The 23,420-nt window shown below is 40.1% G+C and overlaps 6 non-coding genes across 6 annotated transcripts; all 6 read left to right on the top strand.

The window, feature by feature from the left end:
• Nucleotides 1–271: 271 nt before the first annotated feature.
• trnat-agu (transfer RNA threonine (anticodon AGU)) lies at nucleotides 272–345 on the top strand. Its single transcript has one exon. It is a non-coding gene; the product is annotated as a tRNA-Thr (tRNA).
• A 1,592-nt stretch (nucleotides 346–1,937) lies between these two features.
• Nucleotides 1,938–2,011, top strand: trnat-agu (transfer RNA threonine (anticodon AGU)). Its single transcript has one exon. It is a non-coding gene; the product is annotated as a tRNA-Thr (tRNA).
• A 1,593-nt stretch (nucleotides 2,012–3,604) lies between these two features.
• Nucleotides 3,605–3,678, top strand: trnat-agu (transfer RNA threonine (anticodon AGU)). Its single transcript has one exon. It is a non-coding gene; the product is annotated as a tRNA-Thr (tRNA).
• Nucleotides 3,679–5,270: 1,592 nt separating this feature from the next.
• Nucleotides 5,271–5,344, top strand: trnat-agu (transfer RNA threonine (anticodon AGU)). Its single transcript has one exon. It is a non-coding gene; the product is annotated as a tRNA-Thr (tRNA).
• Nucleotides 5,345–13,588: 8,244 nt separating this feature from the next.
• Nucleotides 13,589–13,662, top strand: trnat-agu (transfer RNA threonine (anticodon AGU)). The gene has a single exon. It is a non-coding gene; the product is annotated as a tRNA-Thr (tRNA).
• Nucleotides 13,663–15,254: 1,592 nt separating this feature from the next.
• trnat-agu (transfer RNA threonine (anticodon AGU)) lies at nucleotides 15,255–15,328 on the top strand. The gene has a single exon. It is a non-coding gene; the product is annotated as a tRNA-Thr (tRNA).
• The last annotated feature ends 8,092 nt before the right edge of the window (nucleotides 15,329–23,420 follow it).

Raw genomic sequence — 23,420 nt, 5'->3', positions numbered from 1 at the left:
CAAAGAGTAGTGAGGCCGTGGAATGCCCTACCTGCTACAGTAGTGAACTCGCCAACATTGACGGCATTTAAAAGTTTATTGGATAAACATATGGATGATAATGGCATAGTGTAGGTTAGATGGCTTTTGTTTCGGTGCAACATCGTGGGCCGAAGGGCCTGTACTGCGCTGTATTGTTCTATGTTCTATGTTATATGAGAAATCAACAACACTGAGCGGTAATCAAAATAATGGAAATCTGCTCCAAACTTGCAGAGCTGGTCTGCAAGTAGGTGCTGTGGCTTAGATGGTTAAAGTGCCTGTCTAGTAAACAGGCTATCCTGAGTTCAAATCTCAGCAGTGCCTTTATGCCTTTATGTCAAAACAAGTAACCTGTTATGAAAAGCTCCCAATTTAATGGTGAATGCAGAGTTTATTGGCAAAATCTCCATGGCACTAACTTTGAAGATGCCCTCCCTACTCCTATGTCAAACCTTTCACGGCTCCATTTTTCACGCAACTTCCATTTCCTCATCTACTCCATCTCATCTACTCCATTGCATTTACTCCTCACTTCAGCTCTGATTAAGGATCACACGGATTTGAAATGTTAACGCTGTGTCTGGCTCCACATATATCCTCTGAATTTTTGAGCTCAATCCTATCATGTTTAGCTTCTCATGCAGATTCACACCATCTGCGGTATTTTCTTTGAATGCATGACAGGATTTACCTCCGGTAATCCTGAAGGAACTTTTTGAATGTTTTTTAGCGACATCTGTGGGCAACGATTGAATGATTAATTGATTTACTGGGACGAAGAGTGACCCGGACTCGAAATGTTAACTCGGTTCTCTCTTCACAGGTGGTGCCAGACCCGCTGAGATTTTCCATCATTTCCTGTTTTTCTTTCAGATTTTACATCCGCAGTAATTTGCTTTTATATTGAATGATTTATGTTGCTGCACGTTTGCAAGAACGACTCGGGCGGTATAAAGGATGGGGTTATTTTCCATGATAATGTGGTGCTGACAGATCTATTTATATCCTGAAACTTTGCGATTTGCATAATTTGCTAGTTTACTAGATGAATTTTTTTACGTTCACACACTGCCACAACAAGCACCAGATTATATCTTTTATTCCCTCTCTCAAAATACAATCTTTGTCTCTGTAGCTTCCCACTCAGATCTCACCGAACTAAACGTAATCTTCAAAGTCTTGAAGTCCCAGTGCAGGACCCTGGGTAAACAGTTGTCACATCACAAGTTACTGGTCAAAAGCGAGTACAAGCTGAAGAATTTGAGAAAGGAAGCCAAAGGGAGGCTGCCGGTCTGCTTGCGAGGGAAATGTGCTGGTGAGGCTGAATTACCATTGAAGGAAATTCAAAATATACAATATGAAACATTGAAGTGAGCTATAAGACTGTGTTTGGAATGGGCCCTGGAAGCGCAGTCGGTAGAGCATCTGACTTTTAATCTGAAGGTCGATGGGTTTAAGTCCCTGCCTGGGCTTCAACTTTGTCTCAAGGCGTTTTTGTTCCCAATGAACGACAGGAAAAAAAAAAAAAGAATGCAGGGTGATTTTGGGAAAGTGGATGAACCGTGACAACGTCGTGTTTGCCAAATTGCAATTGCCGTCGACAACTTTCAAGAATTTCTGCTAGATTTTCAGTTAATGTAAAAACTCTCTCCTGGTCTTGTCCTGCATTATACCACTGTCGTTTTGTGGTCATGTTTAATTACTTCAAATTCTCAAAATATTTCCTGTTTGTTTACTTCTGTCTGCAGAATGCTATAATCTAATAACTTTCAGAAATAACTGCAATTTTTGCAGTTTCAAAAGTCCAGTGCCGATGAAATTTGCACTCTCAAAGTCAGTATGAGAAATCAACAATACTGAGCGGTAATCAAAATAATGGAAAACTGCTCCAAACTTGCAGAGCTGGTGTGCAAGTAGGCGCTGTGGCTTGGATGGTTAAAGCGCCTGTCTAGTAAACAGGAGATCCTGAGTTCAAATCTCAGCAGTGCGTTTATACCTTTACGTCAAAACAAGTCGCCTGTTGTGAAAAGTTCCCAATTTAATGGTGAATGCCGAGTTTATTGGCAAAATCTCCATGGCACTTACCTTGAAGATGCCCTCCCTACTCTAATGTCAAACCTTTCATCGCTCCATTTTTCACGCAACTTCCATTTTCTCATCTATTCCATCTCATCTACTCCATTGCATTTACTCCTCACTTCAGCTCTGATTAAGGATCACACGGATTTGAAATGTTAACTCTGTGTCTGGCTCCACATATATCCTCTGAATTTTTGAGCTTCAATCCTATCATGTTTAGCTTCTCATGCAGATTTGCAACATCCGCAGTATTTTCTTTGAATGCATGACAGGATTTACCTCCGGTAATCCTGAAGGAACATTTTGAATGTTTTTTAGCGACATCTGTGAGCAACGATTGAATGATTAATTGATTTACTGGGACGAAGAGTGACCCGGACTCGAAATGTTAACTCGGTTCTCTCTTCACAGGTGGTGCCAGACCCGCTGAGATTTTCCATCATTTCCTGTTTTTCTTTCAGATTTTACATCCAAAGTAATTTGCTTTTATATTGAACGATTTATGTTGCTGCACGTTTGCAAGAACGACTCGGGCGGGATAAAGGATGGGGTTATTTTCCATGATGATGTGGTGCTGACAGATCTATTTATATCCTGAAACTTTGCGATTTGCATAATTTGCTAGTTTACAAGATGAATTTATTTACGTTCACACACTGCCACAACAAACACCAGATGATACCTTTTATTCCCTCTCTCAAAATACAATCTTTGTCTCTGTAGCTTCCCACTCAGATGTCACCGAACTAAACGTAATCTTCAAAGTCTTGAAGTCCCAGTGCAGGTCCCTGGGTAAACAGTTGTCACATCACAAGTCACTGGCAAAAAGCGAGAACAAGCTGAAGAATTTGAGAAAGGAAGCCAAAGGGAGGCTGCCGGTCTGCTTGCGAGGGAAATGTGCTGGTGAGGCTGAATTACCATTGAAAGAAATTCAAAATATACAATATGAGACTTTGAAGTGAGCTATAAGACTGCGTTTGGAATGGGCCCTGGAAGCGCAGTCGGTAGAGCATCTGACTTTTAATCTGAAGATCGATGGGTTTAAGTCCCTGCCTGGGCTTCAACTTTGTCTCTAGCCGTTTTTGTTCCCAATGAACGACAGGAAAAAAGAATAAAGAATGCAGGGTGATTTTGGGAAAGTGAATGAACCGTGACAACGTCGTGTTTGCCAAATTGCAATTGGCGTCGACAACTTTCAAGAATTTCTGCTCGATTTTCAGTTCATGTATAAACTCTCTCCTGGTCTTGTCCTGCATTGTATCACAATAGTTTTGTGGTCATGTTTAATTACTTCAAATTCACAACATATTTCCTGTTTGTTGACTTTTCCCTGCAGAATGCGATAATCTAATAACTTTCAGAAATAACAGCAATTTTTGCAGTTTCAAAAGTCCAGTGCCAATGAAATTTGCACTCTCAAAGTCAGTATGAGAATTCAACAATACTGAGCGGTAATCAAAATAATGGAAATCTGCTCCAAACTTGCAGAGCTGGTGTGCAAGTAGGTGCTGTGGCTTAGATGGTTAAAGCGCCTGTCTAGTAAACAGGAGATACTGAGTTCAAATCTCAGCAGTGCCTTTATACCTTAACGTCAAAACAAGTCACTTGTTGTGAAAAGCTCCCAATTTAATGGTGAATGCAGAGTTTATTGGCAAAATCTCCATGGCACTTACCTTGAAGATGTCCTCCCTACTCTAATGTCAAACCTTTCATGGCTCCATTTTTCACGCAACTTCCATTTTCTCATCTACTCCATCTCATCTACTCCATTGCATTTACTCCTCACTTCAGCTCTGATTAAGGATCACACGGATTTGAAATGTTAACGCTGTGTCTGGCTCCTCATATATCCTCTGAATTTTTGAGCTCAATCCTATCATGTTTAGCTTCTCATGCAGATTCACACCATCTGCGGTATTTTCTTTGAATGCATGACAGGATTTACCTCCGGTAATCCTGAAGGAACTTTTTGAATGTTTTTTAGCGACATCTGTGGGCAACGATTGAATGATTAATTGATTTACTGGGACGAAGAGTGACCCGGACTCGAAATGTTAACTCGGTTCTCTCTTCACAGGTGGTGCCAGACCCGCTGAGATTTTCCATCATTTCCTGTTTTTCTTTCAGATTTTACATCCGCAGTAATTTGCTTTTATATTGAACGATTTATGTTGCTGCACGTTTGCAAGAACGACTCGGGCGGTATAAAGGATGGGGTTATTTTCCATGATAATGTGGTGCTGACAGATCTATTTATATCCTGAAACTTTGCGATTTGCATAATTTGCTAGTTTACTAGATGAATTTTTTTACGTTCACACACTGCCACAACAAGCACCAGATTATATCTTTTATTCCCTGTCTCAAAATACAATCTTTGTCTCTGTAGCTTCCCACTCAGATCTCACCGAACTAAACGTAATCTTCAAAGTCTTGAAGTCCCAGTGCAGGTCCCTGGGTAAACAGTTGTCACATCACAAGTTACTGGTCAAAAGCGAGTAAAAGCTGAAGAATTTGAGAAAGGAAGCCAAAGGGAGGCTGCCGGTCTGCTTGCGAGGGAAATGTGCTGGTGAGGCTGAATTACCATTGAAGGAAATTCAAAATATACAATATGAGACATTGAAGTGAGCTATAAGACTGTGTTTGGAATGGGCCCTGGAAGCGCAGTCGGTAGAGCATCTGACTTTTAATCTGAAGGTCGATGGGTTTAAGTCCCTGCCTGGGCTTCAAGTTTGTCTCAAGGCGTTTTTGTTCCCAATGAACGACAGAAAAAAAAAAAAAAGAATGCAGGGTGATTTTGGGAAAGTGGATGAACCGTGACAACGTCGTGTTTGCCAAATTGCAATTGCCGTCGACAACTTTCAAGAATTTCTGCTAGATTTTCAGTTAATGTAAAAACTCTCTCCTGGTCTTGTCCTGCATTATACCACTGTAGTTTTGTGGTCATGTTTAATTACTTCAAATTCTCAAAATATTTCCTGTTTGTTTACTTCTGTCTGCAGAATGCTATAATCTAATAACTTTCAGAAATAACTGCAATTTTTGCAGTTTCAAAAGTCCAGTGCCGATGAAATTTGCACTCTCAAAGTGAGCATGAGAAATCAACAATACTGAGCGGTAATCAAAATAATGGAAATCTGCTCCAAACTTGCAGAAGGAGTCTGCAAGTAGGTGCTGTGGCTTAGATGGTAAAAGCGCCTGTCTAGTAAACAGGAGATCCTGAGTTCAAATCTCAGCAGTGCCTTTATACCTTTACGTCAAAACAAGGAATCTGTTATGAAAAGCTCCCAATTTAATGGTGAATGCAGAGTTTATTGGCAAAATCTCCATGGCACTAACCTTGAAGATGCCCTCCCTCCTCTTATGTCAAACCTTTCATAGCTCCATTTTTCACGCAACTTCCATTTTCTCATCTACTCCATCTCATCGACTCCATTGCATTTACTCTTCACTTCAGCTCTGATTAAGGATCACACGGATTTGAAATGTTAACGCTGTGTCTGGCTCCACATATATCCTCTGAATTTTTGAGCTTCAATCCTATCATGTTTAGCTTCTCATGCAGATTCGCAACATCTGCAGTATTTTCTTTGAATGCATGACAGGATTTACCTCCGGTAATCCTGAAGGAACTTTTTGAATGTTTTTTAGCGACATCTGTGAGAAACGATTGAATGATTAATTGATTTACTGGGACGAAGAGTGACCCGAACTCGAAATGTTAACTCGGTTCTCTCTTCACAGGTGGTGCCAGACCCGCTGACATTTTCCATCATTTCCTGTTTTTCTTTCAGATTTTACATCCGCAGTAATTTGCTTTTATAATGATCGATTTATGTTGCTGCACGTTTGCAAGAACGACTCGGGCGGGATAAAGGATGGGGATATTTTCCATGATGATGTGGTGCTGACAGATCTATTTATATCCTGAAACTTTGCGATTTGCATAATTTGCCAGTTTACTAGATGAATTTTTTTACGTTCACACACTGCCACAACAAGCACCAGATTATATCTTTTATTCCCTCTCTCAAAATACAATCTTTGTCTCTGTAGCTTCCCACTCAGATCTCACCGAACTAAACGTAATCTTCAAAGTCTTGAAGTCCCAGTGCAGGTCCCTGGGTAAACAGTTGTCACATCACAAGTTACTGGTCAAAAGCGAGTACAAGCTGAAGAATTTGAGAAAGAAAGCCAAAGGGAGGCTGCCGGTCTGCTTGCGAGGGAAATGTGCTGGTGAGGCTGAATTACCATTGAAGGAAATTCAAAATATACAATATGAGACATTGAAGTGAGCTATAAGACTGTGTTTGGAATGGGCCCTGGAAGCGCAGTCGGTAGAGCATCTGACTTTTAATCTGAAGGTCGATGGGTTTAAGTCCCTGCCTGGGCTTCAAGTTTGTCTCAAGGCGTTTTTGTTCCCAATGAACGACAGGAAAAAAGAATAAAGAATGCAGGGTGATTTTGGGAAAGTGGATGAACTGTGACAACGTCGTGTTTGCCAAATTGCAATTGGCGTCGACAACTTTCAAGAATTTCTGCTAAATTTTCAGTTAATGTATAAACTCTCTCCTGGTCTTGTCCTGCATTGTATCACAATAGTTTTGTGGTCATGTTTAATTACTTCAAATTCACAAAATATTTCCTGTTTGTTTACTTCTCCCTGCAGAATGCTATAATCTAATAACTTTCAGAAATAACAGCAATTTTTGCAGTTTCAAAAGTCCAGTGCCAATGAAATTTGCACTCTCAAAGTCAGTATGAGAAATCAACAACACTGAGCGGTAATCAAAATAATGGAAATCTGCTCCAAACTTGCAGAGCTGGTGTGCAAGTAGGTGCTGTGGCTTAAATGGTTCAAGCGCCTGTCTAGTAAACAGGAGATCCTTAGTTCAAATCTCAGCAGTGCCTTTATACCTTTCTGTCAAAAAAAGTAACCTGTTATGAAAAGCTCCCAATTTAATGGTGAATGCAGAGTTTATTGGCAAAATTTCCATGGCACTTACCTTGAAGATGCCCTCCTGACTCTAATGTCAAACCTTTCATAGCTCCATTTTTCACGCAACTTCCATTTTCTCATCTACTCCATCTCATCTACTCCATTGCATTTACTCCTCACTTCAGCTCTGATTAAGGATCACACGGATTTGAAATTTTAACGCTGTGTCTGGCTCCACATATATCCTCTGAATTTTTGAACTTCAGTCCTATCATGTTTAGCTTCTCATGCAGATTCGCACCATCTGCAGTATTTTCTTTGAATGCATGACAGGATTTACCTCCGGTAATCCTGAAGGAACTTTTTGAATGTTTTTTAGCGACATCTGTGAGCAACGATTGAATGATTAATTGATTTACTGGGACGAAGAGTGACCCGGACTCGAAATGTTAACTCGGTTCTCTCTTCACAGGTGGTGCCAGACCCGCTGAGATTTTCCATCATTTCCTGTTTTTCTTTCAGATTTTACATCCGCAGTAATTTGCTTTTATATTGAACGATTTATGTTGCTGCACGTTTGCAAGAAGGACTCGGGCGGGATAAAGGATGGGGTTATTTTCCATGATGATGTGGTGCTGACAGATCTATTTATATCCTGAAACTTTGCGATTTGCATAATTTGCTAGTTTGCAAGATGAATTTATTTACGTTCACACACTGCCACAACAAACACCAGATGATACCTTTTATTCCCTCTCTCAAAATACAATCTTTGTCTCTGTAGCTTCCCACTCAGATCTCACCGAACTAAACGTAATCTTCAAAGTCTTGAAGTCCCAGTGCAGGTCCCTGGGTAAACAGTTGTCACATCACAAGTCACTGGTAAAAAGCGAGAACAAGCTGAAGAATTTGAGAAAGGAAGCCAAAGGGAGGCTGCCGGTCTGCTTGCGAGGGAAATGTGCTGGTGAGGCTGAATTACCATTGAAGGAAATTCAAAATATACAATATGAGACTTTGAAGTGAGCTATAAGACTGCGTTTGTAATGGGCCCTAGAAGCGCAGTCGGTAGAGCATCTGACTTTTAATCTGAAGATCGATGGGTTTCAGTCCCTGCCTGGGCTTCAACTTTGTCTCAAGGTGTTTTTGTTCCCAATGAACGACAGGAAAAAAGAATAAAGAATGCAGGGTGATTTTGGGAAAGTGGATGAACCGTGACAACGTCGTGTTTGCCAAATTGCAATTGCCGTCGACAACTTTCAAGAATTTTTGCTAGATTTTCAGTTAATGTAAAAACTCTCTCCTGGTCTTGTCCTGCATTGTATCACAATAGTTTTGTGGTCATGTTTAATTACTTCCAATTCACAAAATATTTCCTGTTTGTTAACTTCTCCCTGCAGAATGCTATAATCTAATAACTTTCAGAAATAACAGCAATTTTTGCAGTTTCAAAAGTCCAGTGCCAATTAAATTTGCACTCTCAAAGTCAGCATGAGAAATCAACAATACTGAGCGGGAATCAAAATAATGGAAATCTGCTCCAAACTTGCAGAGCTGGTGTGCAAGTAGGTGCTGTGGCTTAAATGGTTGAAGCGCCAGTCTAGTAAACAGGAGATTCTTAGTTCAAATCTCAGCAGTGCCTTTATACCTTTCTGTCAAAACAAGTAACTTGTTATGAAAAGCTCCCAATTTAATGGTGAATGCAGAGTTTATTGGCAAAATCTCCATGGCACTTACCTTGAAGATGTCCTCCCGACTCTAATGTCAAACCTTTCATGGCTCCATTTTTCACGCAACTTCCATTTTCTCATCTACTCCATCTGATCTACTCCATTGCATTTACTCCTCACTTCAGCTCTGATTAAGGATCACACGGATTTGAAATGTTAACGCTGTGTCTGGCTCCACATATATCCTCTGAATTTTTGAGCTCAATCCTATCATGTTTAGCTTCTCATGCAGATTCACACCATCTGCGGTATTTTCTTTGAATGCATGACAGGATTTACCTCCGGTAATCCTGAAGGAACTTTTTGAATGTTTTTTAGCGACATCTGTGGGCAACGATTGAATGATTAATTGATTTACTGTGACGAAGAGTGACCCGGACTCGAAATGTTAACTCGGTTCTCTCTTCACAGGTGGTGCCAGACCCGCTGAGATTTTCCATCATTTCCTGTTTTGCTTTCAGATTTTACATCCGCAGTAATTTGCTTTTATATTGAACGATTTATGTTGCTGCACGTTTGCAAGAACGACTCGGGCGGTATAAAGGATGGGGTTATTTTCCATGATAATGTGGTGCTGACAGATCTATTTATATCCTGAAACTTTGCGATTTGCATAATTTGCTAGTTTACTAGATGAATTTTTTTACGTTCACACACTGCCACAACAAGCACCAGATTATATCTTTTATTACCTCTCTCAAAATACAATCTTTGTCTCTGTAGCTTCCCACTCAGATCTCACCGAACTAAACGTAATCTTCAAAGTCTTGAAGTCCCAGTGCAGGTCCCTGGGTAAACAGTTGTCACATCACAAGTTACTGGTCAAAAGCGAGTACAAGCTGAAGAATTTGAGAAAGGAAGCCAAAGGGAGGCTGCCGGTCTGCTTGCGAGGGAAATGTGCTGGTGAGGCTGAATTACCATTGAAGGAAATTCAAAATATACAATATGAGACATTGAAGTGAGCTATAAGACTGTGTTTGGAATGGGCCCTGGAAGCGCAGTCGGTAGAGCATCTGACTTTTAATCTGAAGGTCGATGGGTTTAAGTCCCTGCCTGGGCTTCAAGTTTGTCTCAAGGCGTTTTTGTTCCCAATGAACGACAGGAAAAAAGAATAAAGAATGCAGGGTGATTTTGGGAAAGTGGATGAACTGTGACAACGTCGTGTTTGCCAAATTGCAATTGGCATCGACAACTTTCAAGAATTTCTGCTAGATTTTCAGTTAATGTATAAACTCTCTCCTGGTCTTGTCCTGCATTGTATCACAATAGTTTTGTGGTCATGTTTAATTACTTCAAATTCACAAAATATTTCCTGTTTGTTTACTTCTGTCTGCAGAATGCTATAATCTAATAACTTTCAGAAATAACTGCAATTTTTGCAGTTTCAAAAGTCCAGTGCCGATGAAATTTGCACTCTCAAATTCAGCATGAGAAATCAACAATACTGAGCGGTAATCAAAATAATGGAAATCTGCTCCAAACTTGCAGAAGGAGTCTGCAAGTACGTGCTGTGGCTTAAATGGTTGAAGCGCCTGTCTAGTAAACAGCAGATCCTTAGTTCAAATCTCAGCAGTGCCTTTATACCTTTCTGTCAAAAAAAGTAACCTGTTATGAAAAGCTCCCAATTTAATGGTGAATGCGGAGTTTATTGGCAAAATTTCCATGGCACTTACCTTGAAGATGCCCTCCCGACTCTAATGTCAAACCTTTCATAGCTCCATTTTTCACGCAACTTCCATTTTCTCATCTACTCCATTGCATTTACTCCTCACTTCAGCTCTGATTAAGGATCACACGGATTTGAAATTTTAACGCTGTGTCTGGCTCCACATATATCCTCTGAATTTTTAAACTTCAATCCTATCATGTTTAGCTTCTCATGCAGATTCGCACCATCTGCAGTATTTTCTTTGAATGCATGACAGGATTTACCTCCGGTAATCCTGAAGGAACTTTTTGAATGTTTTTTAGCGACATCTGTGAGCAACGATTGAATGATTAATTGATTTACTGGGACGAAGAGTGACCCGGACTCGAAATGTTAACTAGGTTCTCTCTTCACAGGTGGTGCCAGACCCGCTGAGATTTTCCATCATTTCCTGTTTTTCTTTCAGATTTTACATCCGCAGTAATTTGCTTTTATATTGAACGATTTATGTTGCTGCACGTTTGCAAGAAGGACTCGGGCGGGATAAAGGATGGGGTTATTTTCCATGATGATGTGGTGCTGACAGATCTATTTATATCCTGAAACTTTGCGATTTGCATAATTTGCTAGTTTACAAGATGAATTTATTTACGTTCACACACTGCCACAACAAACACCAGATGATACCTTTTATTCCCTCTCTCAAAATACAATCTTTGTCTCTGTAGCTTCCCACTCAGATCTCACCGAACTAAACGTAATCTTCAAAGTCTTGAAGTCCCAGTGCAGGTCCCTGGGTAAACAGTTGTCACATCAGAAGTCACTGGTAAAAAGCGAGAACAAGCTGAAGAATTTGAGAAAGGAAGCCAAAGGGAGGCTGCCGGTCTGCTTGCGAGGGAAATGTGCTGGTGAGGCTGAATTACCATTGAAGGAAATTCAAAATATACAATATGAGACTTTGAAGTGAGCTATAAGACTGTGTTTGTAATGGGCCCTAGAAGCGCAGTCGGTAGAGCATCTGACTTTTAATCTGAAGATCGATGGGTTTCAGTCCCTGCCTGGGCTTCAACTTTGTCTCAAGGTGTTTTTGTTCCCAATGAACGACAGGAAAAAAGAATAAAGAATGCAGGATGATTTTGGGAAAGTGGATGAACCGTGACAACGTCGTGTTTGCCAAATTGCAATTGCCGTCGACAACTTTCAAGAATTTTTGCTAGATTTTCAGTTAATGTAAAAACTCTCTCCTGGTCTTGTCCTGCATTGTATCACAATAGTTTTGTGGTCATGTTTAATTACTTCCAATTCACAAAATATTTCCTGTTTGTTAACTTCTCCCTGCAGAATGCTATAATCTAATAACTTTCAGAAATAACAGCAATTTTTGCAGTTTCAAAAGTCCAGTGCCAATTAAATTTGCACTCTCAAAGTCAGCATGAGAAATCAACAATACTGAGCGGTAATCAAAATAATGGAAAACTTCTCCAAACTTGCAGAGCTGGTGTGCAAGTAGGTGCTGTGGCTTAAATGGTTGAAGCGCCAGTCTAGTAAACAGGAGATCCTTAGTTCAAATCTCAGCAGTGCCTTTATACCTTTCTGTCATAACAAGTAACCTGTTATGAAAAGCTCCCAATTTAATGGTGAATGCAGAGTTTATTGGCAAAATTTCCATGGCACTTACCTTGAAGATGCCCTCCCGACTCTAATGTCAAACCTTTCATAGCTCCGTTTTTCACGCAACTTGCATTTTCTCATCTACTCCATCTCATCTATTCCATTGCATTTACTCCTCACTTCAGCTCTGATTAAGGATCACACGGATTTGAAATGTTAACTCTGTGTCTGGCTCCACATATATCCTCTGAATTTTTGAGCTTCAATCCTATCATGTTTAGCTTCTCATGCAGATTTGCAACATCCGCAGTATTTTCTTTGAATGCATGACAGGATTTACCTCCGGTAATCCTGAAGGAACATTTTGAATGTTTTTTAGCGACATCTGTGAGCAACGATTGAATGATTAATTGATTTACTGTGACGAAGAGTGACCCGGACTCGAAATGTTAACTCGGTTCTCTCTTCACAGGTGGTACCAGACCCGCTGAGATTTTCCATCATTTCCTGTTTTTCTTTCAGATTTTACATCCGAAGTAATTTGCTTTTATATTGAACGATTTATGTTGCTGCACGTTTGCAAGAACGACTCGGGCGGTATAAAGGATGGGGTTATTTTCCATGATGATGTGGTGCTGACAGATCTATTTATATCCTGAAACTTTGCGATTTGCATAATTCGCTAGTTTACTAGATGAATTTATTTACGTTCACGCACTGCCACAACAAACACCAGATGATACTTTTATTCCCTCTCTCAAAATACAATCTTTGTCTCTGTAGCTTCCCACTCAGATCTCACCGAACTAAACGTAATCTTCAAAGTCTTGAAGTCCCAGTGCAGGTCCCTGGGTAAACAGTTGTCAAATCACAAGTCACTGGTAAAAAGCGAGAACAAGCTGAAGAATTTGAGAAAGGAAGCCAAAGGGAGGCTGCCAGTCTGCTTGCGAGGGAAAGGTGCTGGTGAGGCTGAATTACCATTGAAGGAAATTCAAAATATACAATATGAGACTTTGAAGTGAGCTATAAGACTGCGTTTGGAATGGGCCTTGGAAGCGCAGTCGGTAGAGCATCTGACTTTTAATCTGAAGATCGATGGGTTAAGTCCCTGCCTGGGCTTCAACTTTGTCTCAAGGCGTTTTTGTTCCCAATGAACGACAGGAAAAAAGAATAAAGAATGCAGGGTGATTTTGGGAAAGTGGATGAACTGTGACAACGTCGTGTTTGCTAAATTGCAATTGGCGTCGACAACTTTAAAGAATTTCTGCTAAATTTTCAGTTAATGTATAAACTCTCTCCTGGTCTTGTCCTGCATTGTATAACAATAGTTTTGTGGTCATGTTTAATTACTTCAAATTCACAAAATATTTCCTGTTTGTTTACTTCTCCCTGCAGAATGCTATAATCTAATAACTTTCAGAAATAACAGCAATTTTTGCAGTTTCAAAAGTCCAGTGCCAATGAAATTTGCACTCTCAAAGTCAGTATGAGAATTCAACAATACTGAGCGGTAATCAAAATAATGGAAATCTGCTCCAAACTTGCAGAGCTGGTGTGCAAGTAGGTGCTGTGGCTTAGATGGTTAAAGCGCCTGTCTAGTAAACAGGAGATCCTGAGTTCGAATCTCAGCAGTTCCTTTATACCTTTCTGTCAAAACAAGTAACCTGTTATGAAAAGCTCCCAATTTAATGGTGAATGCAGAGTTTATTGGCAAAATCTCCATGGCACTTACCTTGAAGATGTCCTCCCTACTCTAATGTCAAACCTTTCATGGCTCCATTTTTCACGCAACTTCCATTTTCTCATCTACTCCATCTCATCTACTCCATTGCATTTACTCCTCACTTCAGCTCTGATTAAGGATCACACGGATTTGAAATGTTAACGCTGTGTCTGGCTCCTCATATATCCTCTGAATTTTTGAGCTCAATCCTATCATGTTTAGCTTCTCATGCAGATTCACACCATCTGCGGTATTTTCTTTGAATGCATGACAGGATTTACCTCCGGTAATCCTGAAGGAACTTTTTGAATGTTTTTTAGCGACATCTGTGGGCAACGATTGAATGATTAATTGATTTACTGGGACGAAGAGTGACCCGGACTCGAAATGTTAACTCGGTTCTCTCTTCACAGGTGGTGCCAGACCCGCTGAGATTTTCCATCATTTCCTGTTTTTCTTTCAGATTTTACATCCGCAGTAATTTGCTTTTATATTGAACGATTTATGTTGCTGCACGTTTGCAAGAACGACTCGGGCGGTAGAAAGGATGGGGTTATTTTCCATGATAATGTGGTGCTGACAGATCTATTTATATCCTGAAACTTTGCGATTTGCATAATTTGCTAGTTTACTAGATGAATTTTTTTACGTTCACACACTGCCACAACAAGCACCAGATTATATCTTTTATTCCCTCTCTCAAAATACAATCTTTGTCTCTGTAGCTTCCCACTCAGATCTCACCGAACTAAACGTAATCTTCAAAGTCTTGAAGTCCCAGTGCAGGTCCCTGGGTAAACAGTTGTCACATCACAAGTTACTGGTCAAAAGCGAGTAAAAGCTGAAGAATTTGAGAAAGGAAGCCAAAGGGAGGCTGCCGGTCTGCTTGCGAGGGAAATGTGCTGGTGAGGCTGAATTACCATTGAAGGAAATTCAAAATATACAATATGAGACATTGAAGTGAGCTATAAGACTGTGTTTGGAATGGGCCCTGGAAGCGCAGTCGGTAGAGCATCTGACTTTTAATCTGAAGGTCGATGGGTTTAAGTCCCTGCCTGGGCTTCAAGTTTGTCTCAAGGCGTTTTTGTTCCCAATGAACGACAGAAAAAAAAAAAAAAGAATGCAGGGTGATTTTGGGAAAGTGGATGAACCGTGACAACGTCGTGTTTGCCAAATTGCAATTGCCGTCGACAACTTTCAAGAATTTCTGCTAGATTTTCAGTTAATGTAAAAACTCTCTCCTGGTCTTGTCCTGCATTATACCACTGTAGTTTTGTGGTCATGTTTAATTACTTCAAATTCTCAAAATATTTCCTGTTTGTTTACTTCTGTCTGCAGAATGCTATAATCTAATAACTTTCAGAAATAACTGCAATTTTTGCAGTTTCAAAAGTCCAGTGCCGATGAAATTTGCACTCTCAAAGTGAGCATGAGAAATCAACAATACTGAGCGGTAATCAAAATAATGGAAATCTGCTCCAAACTTGCAGAAGGAGTCTGCAAGTAGGTGCTGTGGCTTAGATGGTAAAAGCGCCTGTCTAGTAAACAGGAGATCCTGAGTTCAAATCTCAGCAGTGCCTTTATACCTTTACGTCAAAACAAGGAATCTGTTATGAAAAGCTCCCAATTTAATGGTGAATGCAGAGTTTATTGGCAAAATCTCCATGGCACTAACCTTGAAGATGCCCTCCCTCCTCTTATGTCAAACCTTTCATAGCTCCATTTTTCACGCAACTTCCATTTTCTCATCTACTCCATCTCATCGACTCCATTGCATTTACTCTTCACTTCAGCTCTGATTAAGGATCACACGGATTTGAAATGTTAACGCTGTGTCTGGCTCCACATATATCCTCTGAATTTTTGAGCTTCAATCCTATCATGTTTAGCTTCTCATGCAGATTCGCAACATCTGCAGTATTTTCTTTGAATGCATGACAGGATTTACCTCCGGTAATCCTGAAGGAACTTTTTGAATGTTTTTTAGCGACATCTGTGAGAAACGATTGAATGATTAATTGATTTACTGGGACGAAGAGTGACCCGAACTCGAAATGTTAACTCGGTTCTCTCTTCACAGGTGGTGCCAGACACGCTGACATTTTCCATCATTTCCTGTTTTTCTTTCAGATTTTACATCCGCAGTAATTTGCTTTTATAATGATCGATTTATGTTGCTGCACGTTTGCAAGAACGACTCGGGCGGGATAAAGGATGGGGATATTTTCCATGATGATGTGGTGCTGACAGATCTATTTATATCCTGAAACTTTGCGATTTGCATAATTTGCTAGTTTACTAGATGAATTTTTTTACGTTCACACACTGCCACAACAAGCACCAGATTATATCTTTTATTCCCTCTCTCAAAATACAATCTTTGTCTCTGTAGCTTCCCACTCAGATCTCACCGAACTAAACGTAATCTTCAAAGTCTTGAAGTCCCAGTGCAGGTCCCTGGGTAAACAGTTGTCACATCACAAGTTACTGGTCAAAAGCGAGTACAAGCTGAAGAATTTGAGAAAGAAAGCCAAAGGGAGGCTGCCGGTCTGCTTGCGAGGGAAATGTGCTGGTGAGGCTGAATTACCATTGAAGGAAATTCAAAATATACAATATGAGACATTGAAGTGAGCTATAAGACTGTGTTTGGAATGGGCCCTGGAAGCGCAGTCGGTAGAGCATCTGACTTTTAATCTGAAGGTCGATGGGTTTAAGTCCCTGCCTGGGCTTCAAGTTTGTCTCAAGGCGTTTTTGTTCCCAATGAACGACAGGAAAAAAGAATAAAGAATGCAGGGTGATTTTGGGAAAGTGGATGAACTGTGACAACGTCGTGTTTGCCAAATTGCAATTGGCGTCGACAACTTTCAAGAATTTCTGCTAAATTTTCAGTTAATGTATAAACTCTCTCCTGGTCTTGTCCTGCATTGTATCACAATAGTTTTGTGGTCATGTTTAATTACTTCAAATTCACAAAATATTTCCTGTTTGTTTACTTCTCCCTGCAGAATGCTATAATCTAATAACTTTCAGAAATAACAGCAATTTTTGCAGTTTCAAAAGTCCAGTGCCAATGAAATTTGCACTCTCAAAGTCAGTATGAGAAATCAACAACACTGAGCGGTAATCAAAATAATGGAAATCTGCTCCAAACTTGCAGAGCTGGTGTGCAAGTAGGTGCTGTGGCTTAAATGGTTCAAGCGCCTGTCTAGTAAACAGGAGATCCTTAGTTCAAATCTCAGCAGTGCCTTTATACCTTTCTGTCAAAAAAAGTAACCTGTTATGAAAAGCTCCCAATTTAATGGTGAATGCAGAGTTTATTGGCAAAATTTCCATGGCACTTACCTTGAAGATGCCCTCCTGACTCTAATGTCAAACCTTTCATAGCTCCATTTTTCACGCAACTTCCATTTTCTCATCTACTCCATCTCATCTACTCCATTGCATTTACTCCTCACTTCAGCTCTGATTAAGGATCACACGGATTTGAAATTTTAACGCTGTGTCTGGCTCCACATATATCCTCTGAATTTTTGAACTTCAGTCCTATCATGTTTAGCTTCTCATGCAGATTCGCACCATCTGCAGTATTTTCTTTGAATGCATGACAGGATTTACCTCCGGTAATCCTGAAGGAACTTTTTGAATGTTTTTTAGCGACATCTGTGAGCAACGATTGAATGATTAATTGATTTACTGGGACGAAGAGTGACCCGGACTCGAAATGTTAACTCGGTTCTCTCTTCACAGGTGGTGCCAGACCCGCTGAGATTTTCCATCATTTCCTGTTTTTCTTTCAGATTTTACATCCGCAGTAATTTGCTTTTATATTGAACGATTTATGTTGCTGCACGTTTGCAAGAAGGACTCGGGCGGGATAAAGGATGGGGTTATTTTCCATGATGATGTGGTGCTGACAGATCTATTTATATCCTGAAACTTTGCGATTTGCATAATTTGCTAGTTTACAAGATGAATTTATTTACGTTCACACACTGCCACAACAAACACCAGATGATACCTTTTATTCCCTCTCTCAAAATACAATCTTTGTCTCTGTAGCTTCCCACTCAGATCTCACCGAACTAAACGTAATCTTCAAAGTCTTGAAGTCCCAGTGCAGGTCCCTGGGTAAACAGTTGTCACATCACAAGTCACTGGTAAAAAGCGAGAACAAGCTGAAGAATTTGAGAAAGGAAGCCAAAGGGAGGCTGCCGGTCTGCTTGCGAGGGAAATGTGCTGGTGAGGCTGAATTACCATTGAAGGAAATTCAAAATATACAATATGAGACTTTGAAGTGAGCTATAAGACTGCGTTTGTAATGGGCCCTAGAAGCGCAGTCGGTAGAGCATCTGACTTTTAATCTGAAGATCGATGGGTTTCAGTCCCTGCCTGGGCTTCAACTTTGTCTCAAGGTGTTTTTGTTCCCAATGAACGACAGGAAAAAAGAATAAAGAATGCAGGGTGATTTTGGGAAAGTGGATGAACCGTGACAACGTCGTGTTTGCCAAATTGCAATTGCCGTCGACAACTTTCAAGAATTTTTGCTAGATTTTCAGTTAATGTAAAAACTCTCTCCTGGTCTTGTCCTGCATTGTATCACAATAGTTTTGTGGTCATGTTTAATTACTTCCAATTCACAAAATATTTCCTGTTTGTTAACTTCTCCCTGCAGAATGCTATAATCTAATAACTTTCAGAAATAACAGCAATTTTTGCAGTTTCAAAAGTCCAGTGCCAATTAAATTTGCACTCTCAAAGTCAGCATGAGAAATCAACAATACTGAGCGGGAATCAAAATAATGGAAATCTGCTCCAAACTTGCAGAGCTGGTGTGCAAGTAGGTGCTGTGGCTTAAATGGTTGAAGCGCCAGTCTAGTAAACAGGAGATCCTTAGTTCAAATCTCAGCAGTGCCTTTATACCTTTCTGTCAAAACAAGTAACTTGTTATGAAAAGCTCCCAATTTAATGGTGAATGCAGAGTTTATTGGCAAAATCTCCATGGCACTGACCTTGAAGATGTCCTCCCGACTCTAATGTCAAACCTTTCATGGCTCCATTTTTCACGCAACTTCCATTTTCTCATCTACTCCATCTGATCTACTCCATTGCATTTACTCCTCACTTCAGCTCTGATTAAGGATCACACGGATTTGAAATGTTAACGCTGTGTCTGGCTCCACATATATCCTCTGAATTTTTGAGCTCAATCCTATCATGTTTAGCTTCTCATGCAGATTCACACCATCTGCGGTATTTTCTTTGAATGCATGACAGGATTTACCTCCGGTAATCCTGAAGGAACTTTTTGAATGTTTTTTAGCGACATCTGTGGGCAACGATTGAATGATTAATTGATTTACTGGGACGAAGAGTGACCCGGACTCGAAATGTTAACTCGGTTCTCTCTTCACAGGTGGTGCCAGACCCGCTGAGATTTTCCATCATTTCCTGTTTTTCTTTCAGATTTTACATCCGCAGTAATTTGCTTTTATATTGAACGATTTATGTTGCTGCACGTTTGCAAGAACGACTCGGGCGGTATAAAGGATGGGGTTATTTTCCATGATAATGTGGTGCTGACAGATCTATTTATATCCTGAAACTTTGCGATTTGCATAATTTGCTAGTTTACTAGATGAATTTTTTTACGTTCACACACTGCCACAACAAGCACCAGATTATATCTTTTATTACCTCTCTCAAAATACAATCTTTGTCTCTGTAGCTTCCCACTCAGATCTCACCGAACTAAACGTAATCTTCAAAGTCTTGAAGTCCCAGTGCAGGTCCCTGGGTAAACAGTTGTCACATCACAAGTTACTGGTCAAAAGCGAGTACAAGCTGAAGAATTTGAGAAAGGAAGCCAAAGGGAGGCTGCCGGTCTGCTTGCGAGGGAAATGTGCTGGTGAGGCTGAATTACCATTGAAGGAAATTCAAAATATACAATATGAGACATTGAAGTGAGCTATAAGACTGTGTTTGGAATGGGCCCTGGAAGCGCAGTCGGTAGAGCATCTGACTTTTAATCTGAAGGTCGATGGGTTTAAGTCCCTGCCTGGGCTTCAAGTTTGTCTCAAGGCGTTTTTGTTCCCAATGAACGACAGGAAAAAAGAATAAAGAATGCAGGGTGATTTTGGGAAAGTGGATGAACTGTGACAACGTCGTGTTTGCCAAATTGCAATTGGTATCGACAACTTTCAAGAATTTCTGCTAGATTTTCAGTTAATGTATAAACTCTCTCCTGGTCTTGTCCTGCATTGTATCACAATAGTTTTGTGGTCATGTTTAATTACTTCAAATTCACAAAATATTTCCTGTTTGTTTACTTCTGTCTGCAGAATGCTATAATCTAATAACTTTCAGAAATAACTGCAATTTTTGCAGTTTCAAAAGTCCAGTGCCGATGAAATTTGCACTCTCAAATTCAGCATGAGAAATCAACAATACTGAGCGGTAATCAAAATAATGGAAATCTGCTCCAAACTTGCAGAACGAGTCTGCAAGTAGGTGCTGTGGCTTAAATGGTTGAAGCGCCTGTCTAGTAAACAGCAGATCCTTAGTTCAAATCTCAGCAGTGCCTTTATACCTTTCTGTCAAAAAAAGTAACCTGTTATGAAAAGCTCCCAATTTAATGGTGAATGCAGAGTTTATTGGCAAAATTTCCATGGCACTTACCTTGAAGATGCCCTCCCGACTCTAATGTCAAACCTTTCATAGCTCCATTTTTCACGCAACTTCCATTTTCTCATCTACTCCATTGCATTTACTCCTCACTTCAGCTCTGATTAAGGATCACACGGATTTGAAATTTTAACGCTGTGTCTGGCTCCACATATATCCTCTGAATTTTTAAACTTCAATCCTATCATGTTTAGCTTCTCATGCAGATTCGCACCATCTGCAGTATTTTCTTTGAATGCATGACAGGATTTACCTCCGGTAATCCTGAAGGAACTTTTTGAATGTTTTTTAGCGACATCTGTGAGCAACGATTGAATGATTAATTGATTTACTGGGACGAAGAGTGACCCGGACTCGAAATGTTAACTCGGTTCTCTCTTCACAGGTGGTGCCAGACCCGCTGAGATTTTCCATCATTTCCTGTTTTTCTTTCAGATTTTACATCCGCAGTAATTTGCTTTTATATTGAACGATTTATGTTGCTGCACGTTTGCAAGAACGACTCGGGCGGTATAAAGGATGGGGTTATTTTCCATGATAATGTGGTGCTGACAGATCTATTTATATCCTGAAACTTTGCGATTTGCATAATTTGCTAGTTTACTAGATGAATTTTTTTACGTTCACACACTGCCACAACAAGCACCAGATTATATCTTTTATTACCTCTCTCAAAATACAATCTTTGTCTCTGTAGCTTCCCACTCAGATCTCACCGAACTAAACGTAATCTTCAAAGTCTTGAAGTCCCAGTGCAGGTCCCTGGGTAAACAGTTGTCACATCACAAGTTACTGGTCAAAAGCGAGTACAAGCTGAAGAATTTGAGAAAGGAAGCCAAAGGGAGGCTGCCGGTCTGCTTGCGAGGGAAATGTGCTGGTGAGGCTGAATTACCATTGAAGGAAATTCAAAATATACAATATGAGACATTGAAGTGAGCTATAAGACTGTGTTTGGAATGGGCCCTGGAAGCGCAGTCGGTAGAGCATCTGACTTTTAATCTGAAGGTCGATGGGTTTAAGTCCCTGCCTGGGCTTCAAGTTTGTCTCAAGGCGTTTTTGTTCCCAATGAACGACAGGAAAAAAGAATAAAGAATGCAGGGTGATTTTGGGAAAGTGGATGAACTGTGACAACGTCGTGTTTGCCAAATTGCAATTGGCATCGACAACTTTCAAGAATTTCTGCTAGATTTTCAGTTAATGTATAAACTCTCTCCTGGTCTTGTCCTGCATTGTATCACAATAGTTTTGTGGTCATGTTTAATTACTTCAAATTCACAAAATATTTCCTGTTTGTTTACTTCTGTCTGCAGAATGCTATAATCTAATAACTTTCAGAAATAACTGCAATTTTTGCAGTTTCAAAAGTCCAGTGCCGATGAAATTTGCACTCTCAAATTCAGCATGAGAAATCAACAATACTGAGCGGTAATCAAAATAATGGAAATCTGCTCCACACTTGCAGAAGGAGTCTGCAAGTAGGTGCTGTGGCTTAAATGGTTGAAGCGCCTGTCTAGTAAACAGCAGATCCTTAGTTCAAATCTCAGCAGTGCCTTTATACCTTTCTGTCAAAAAAAGTAACCTGTTATGAAAAGCTCCCAATTTAATGGTGAATGCAGAGTTTATTGGCAAAATTTCCATGGCACTTACCTTGAAGATGCCCTCCCGACTCAAATGTCAAACCTTTCATAGCTCCATTTTTCACGCAACTTCCATTTTCTCATCTACTCCATTGCATTTACTCCTCACTTCAGCTCTGATTAAGGATCACACGGATTTGAAATTTTAACGGTGTGTCTGGCTCCACATATATCCTCTGAATTTTTAAACTTCAATCCTATCATGTTTAGCTTCTCATGCAGATTCACACCATCTGCAGTATTTTCTTTGAATGCATGACAGGATTTACCTCCGGTAATCCTGAAGGAACTTTTTGAATGTTTTTTAGCGACATCTGTGAGCAACGATTGAATGATTAATTGATTTACTGGGACGAAGAGTGACCCGGACTCGAAATGTTAACTAGGTTCTCTCTTCACAGGTGGTGCCAGACCCGCTGAGATTTTCCATCATTTCCTGTTTTTCTTTCAGATTTTACATCCGCAGTAATTTGCTTTTATATTGAACGATTTATGTTGCTGCACGTTTGCAAGAAGGACTCGGGCGGGATAAAGGATGGGGTTATTTTCCATGATGATGTGGTGCTGACAGACCTATTTATATCCTGAAACTTTGCGATTTGCTTAATTTGCTAGTTTACAAGATGAATTTATTTACGTTCACACACTGCCACAACAAACACCAGATGATACCTTTTATTCCCTCTCTCAAAATACAATCTTTGTCTCTGTAGCTTCCCACTCAGATCTCACCGAACTAAACGTAATCTTCAAAGTCTTGAAGTCCCAGTGCAGGTCCCTGGGTAAACAGTTGTCACATCAGAAGTCACTGGTAAAAAGCGAGAACAAGCTGAAGAATTTGAGAAAGGAAGCCAAAGGGAGGCTGCCAGTCTGCTTGCGAGGGAAATGTGCTGGTGAGGCTGAATTACCATTGAAGGAAATTCAAAATATACAATATGAGACTTTGAAGTGAGCTATAAGACTGTGTTTGTAATGGGCCCTAGAAGCGCAGTCGGTAGAGCATCTGACTTTTAATCTGAAGATCGATGGGTTTCAGTCCCTGCCTGGGCTTCAACTTTGTCTCAAGGTGTTTTTGTTCCCAATGAACGACAGGAAAAAAGAATAAAGAATGCAGGGTGATTTTGGGAAAGTGGATGAACCGTGACAACGTCGTGTTTGCCAAATTGCAATTGCCGTCGACAACTTTCAAGAATTTTTGCTAGATTTTCAGTTAATGTATAAACTCTCTCCTGGTCTTGTCCTGCATTGTATCACAATAGTTTTGTGGTCATGTTTAATTACTTCCAATTCACAAAATATTTCCTGTTTGTTAACTTCTCCCTGCAGAATGCTATAATCTAATAACTTTCAGAAA

The sequence above is a fragment of the Scyliorhinus torazame genome, chromosome 4 (genome assembly GCF_047496885.1).
Source record: "Scyliorhinus torazame isolate Kashiwa2021f chromosome 4, sScyTor2.1, whole genome shotgun sequence".
NCBI classification, from domain to species: Eukaryota; Metazoa; Chordata; class Chondrichthyes; order Carcharhiniformes; family Scyliorhinidae; genus Scyliorhinus; species Scyliorhinus torazame.
This window is presented reverse-complemented; position numbering and strand designations above follow the sequence as displayed.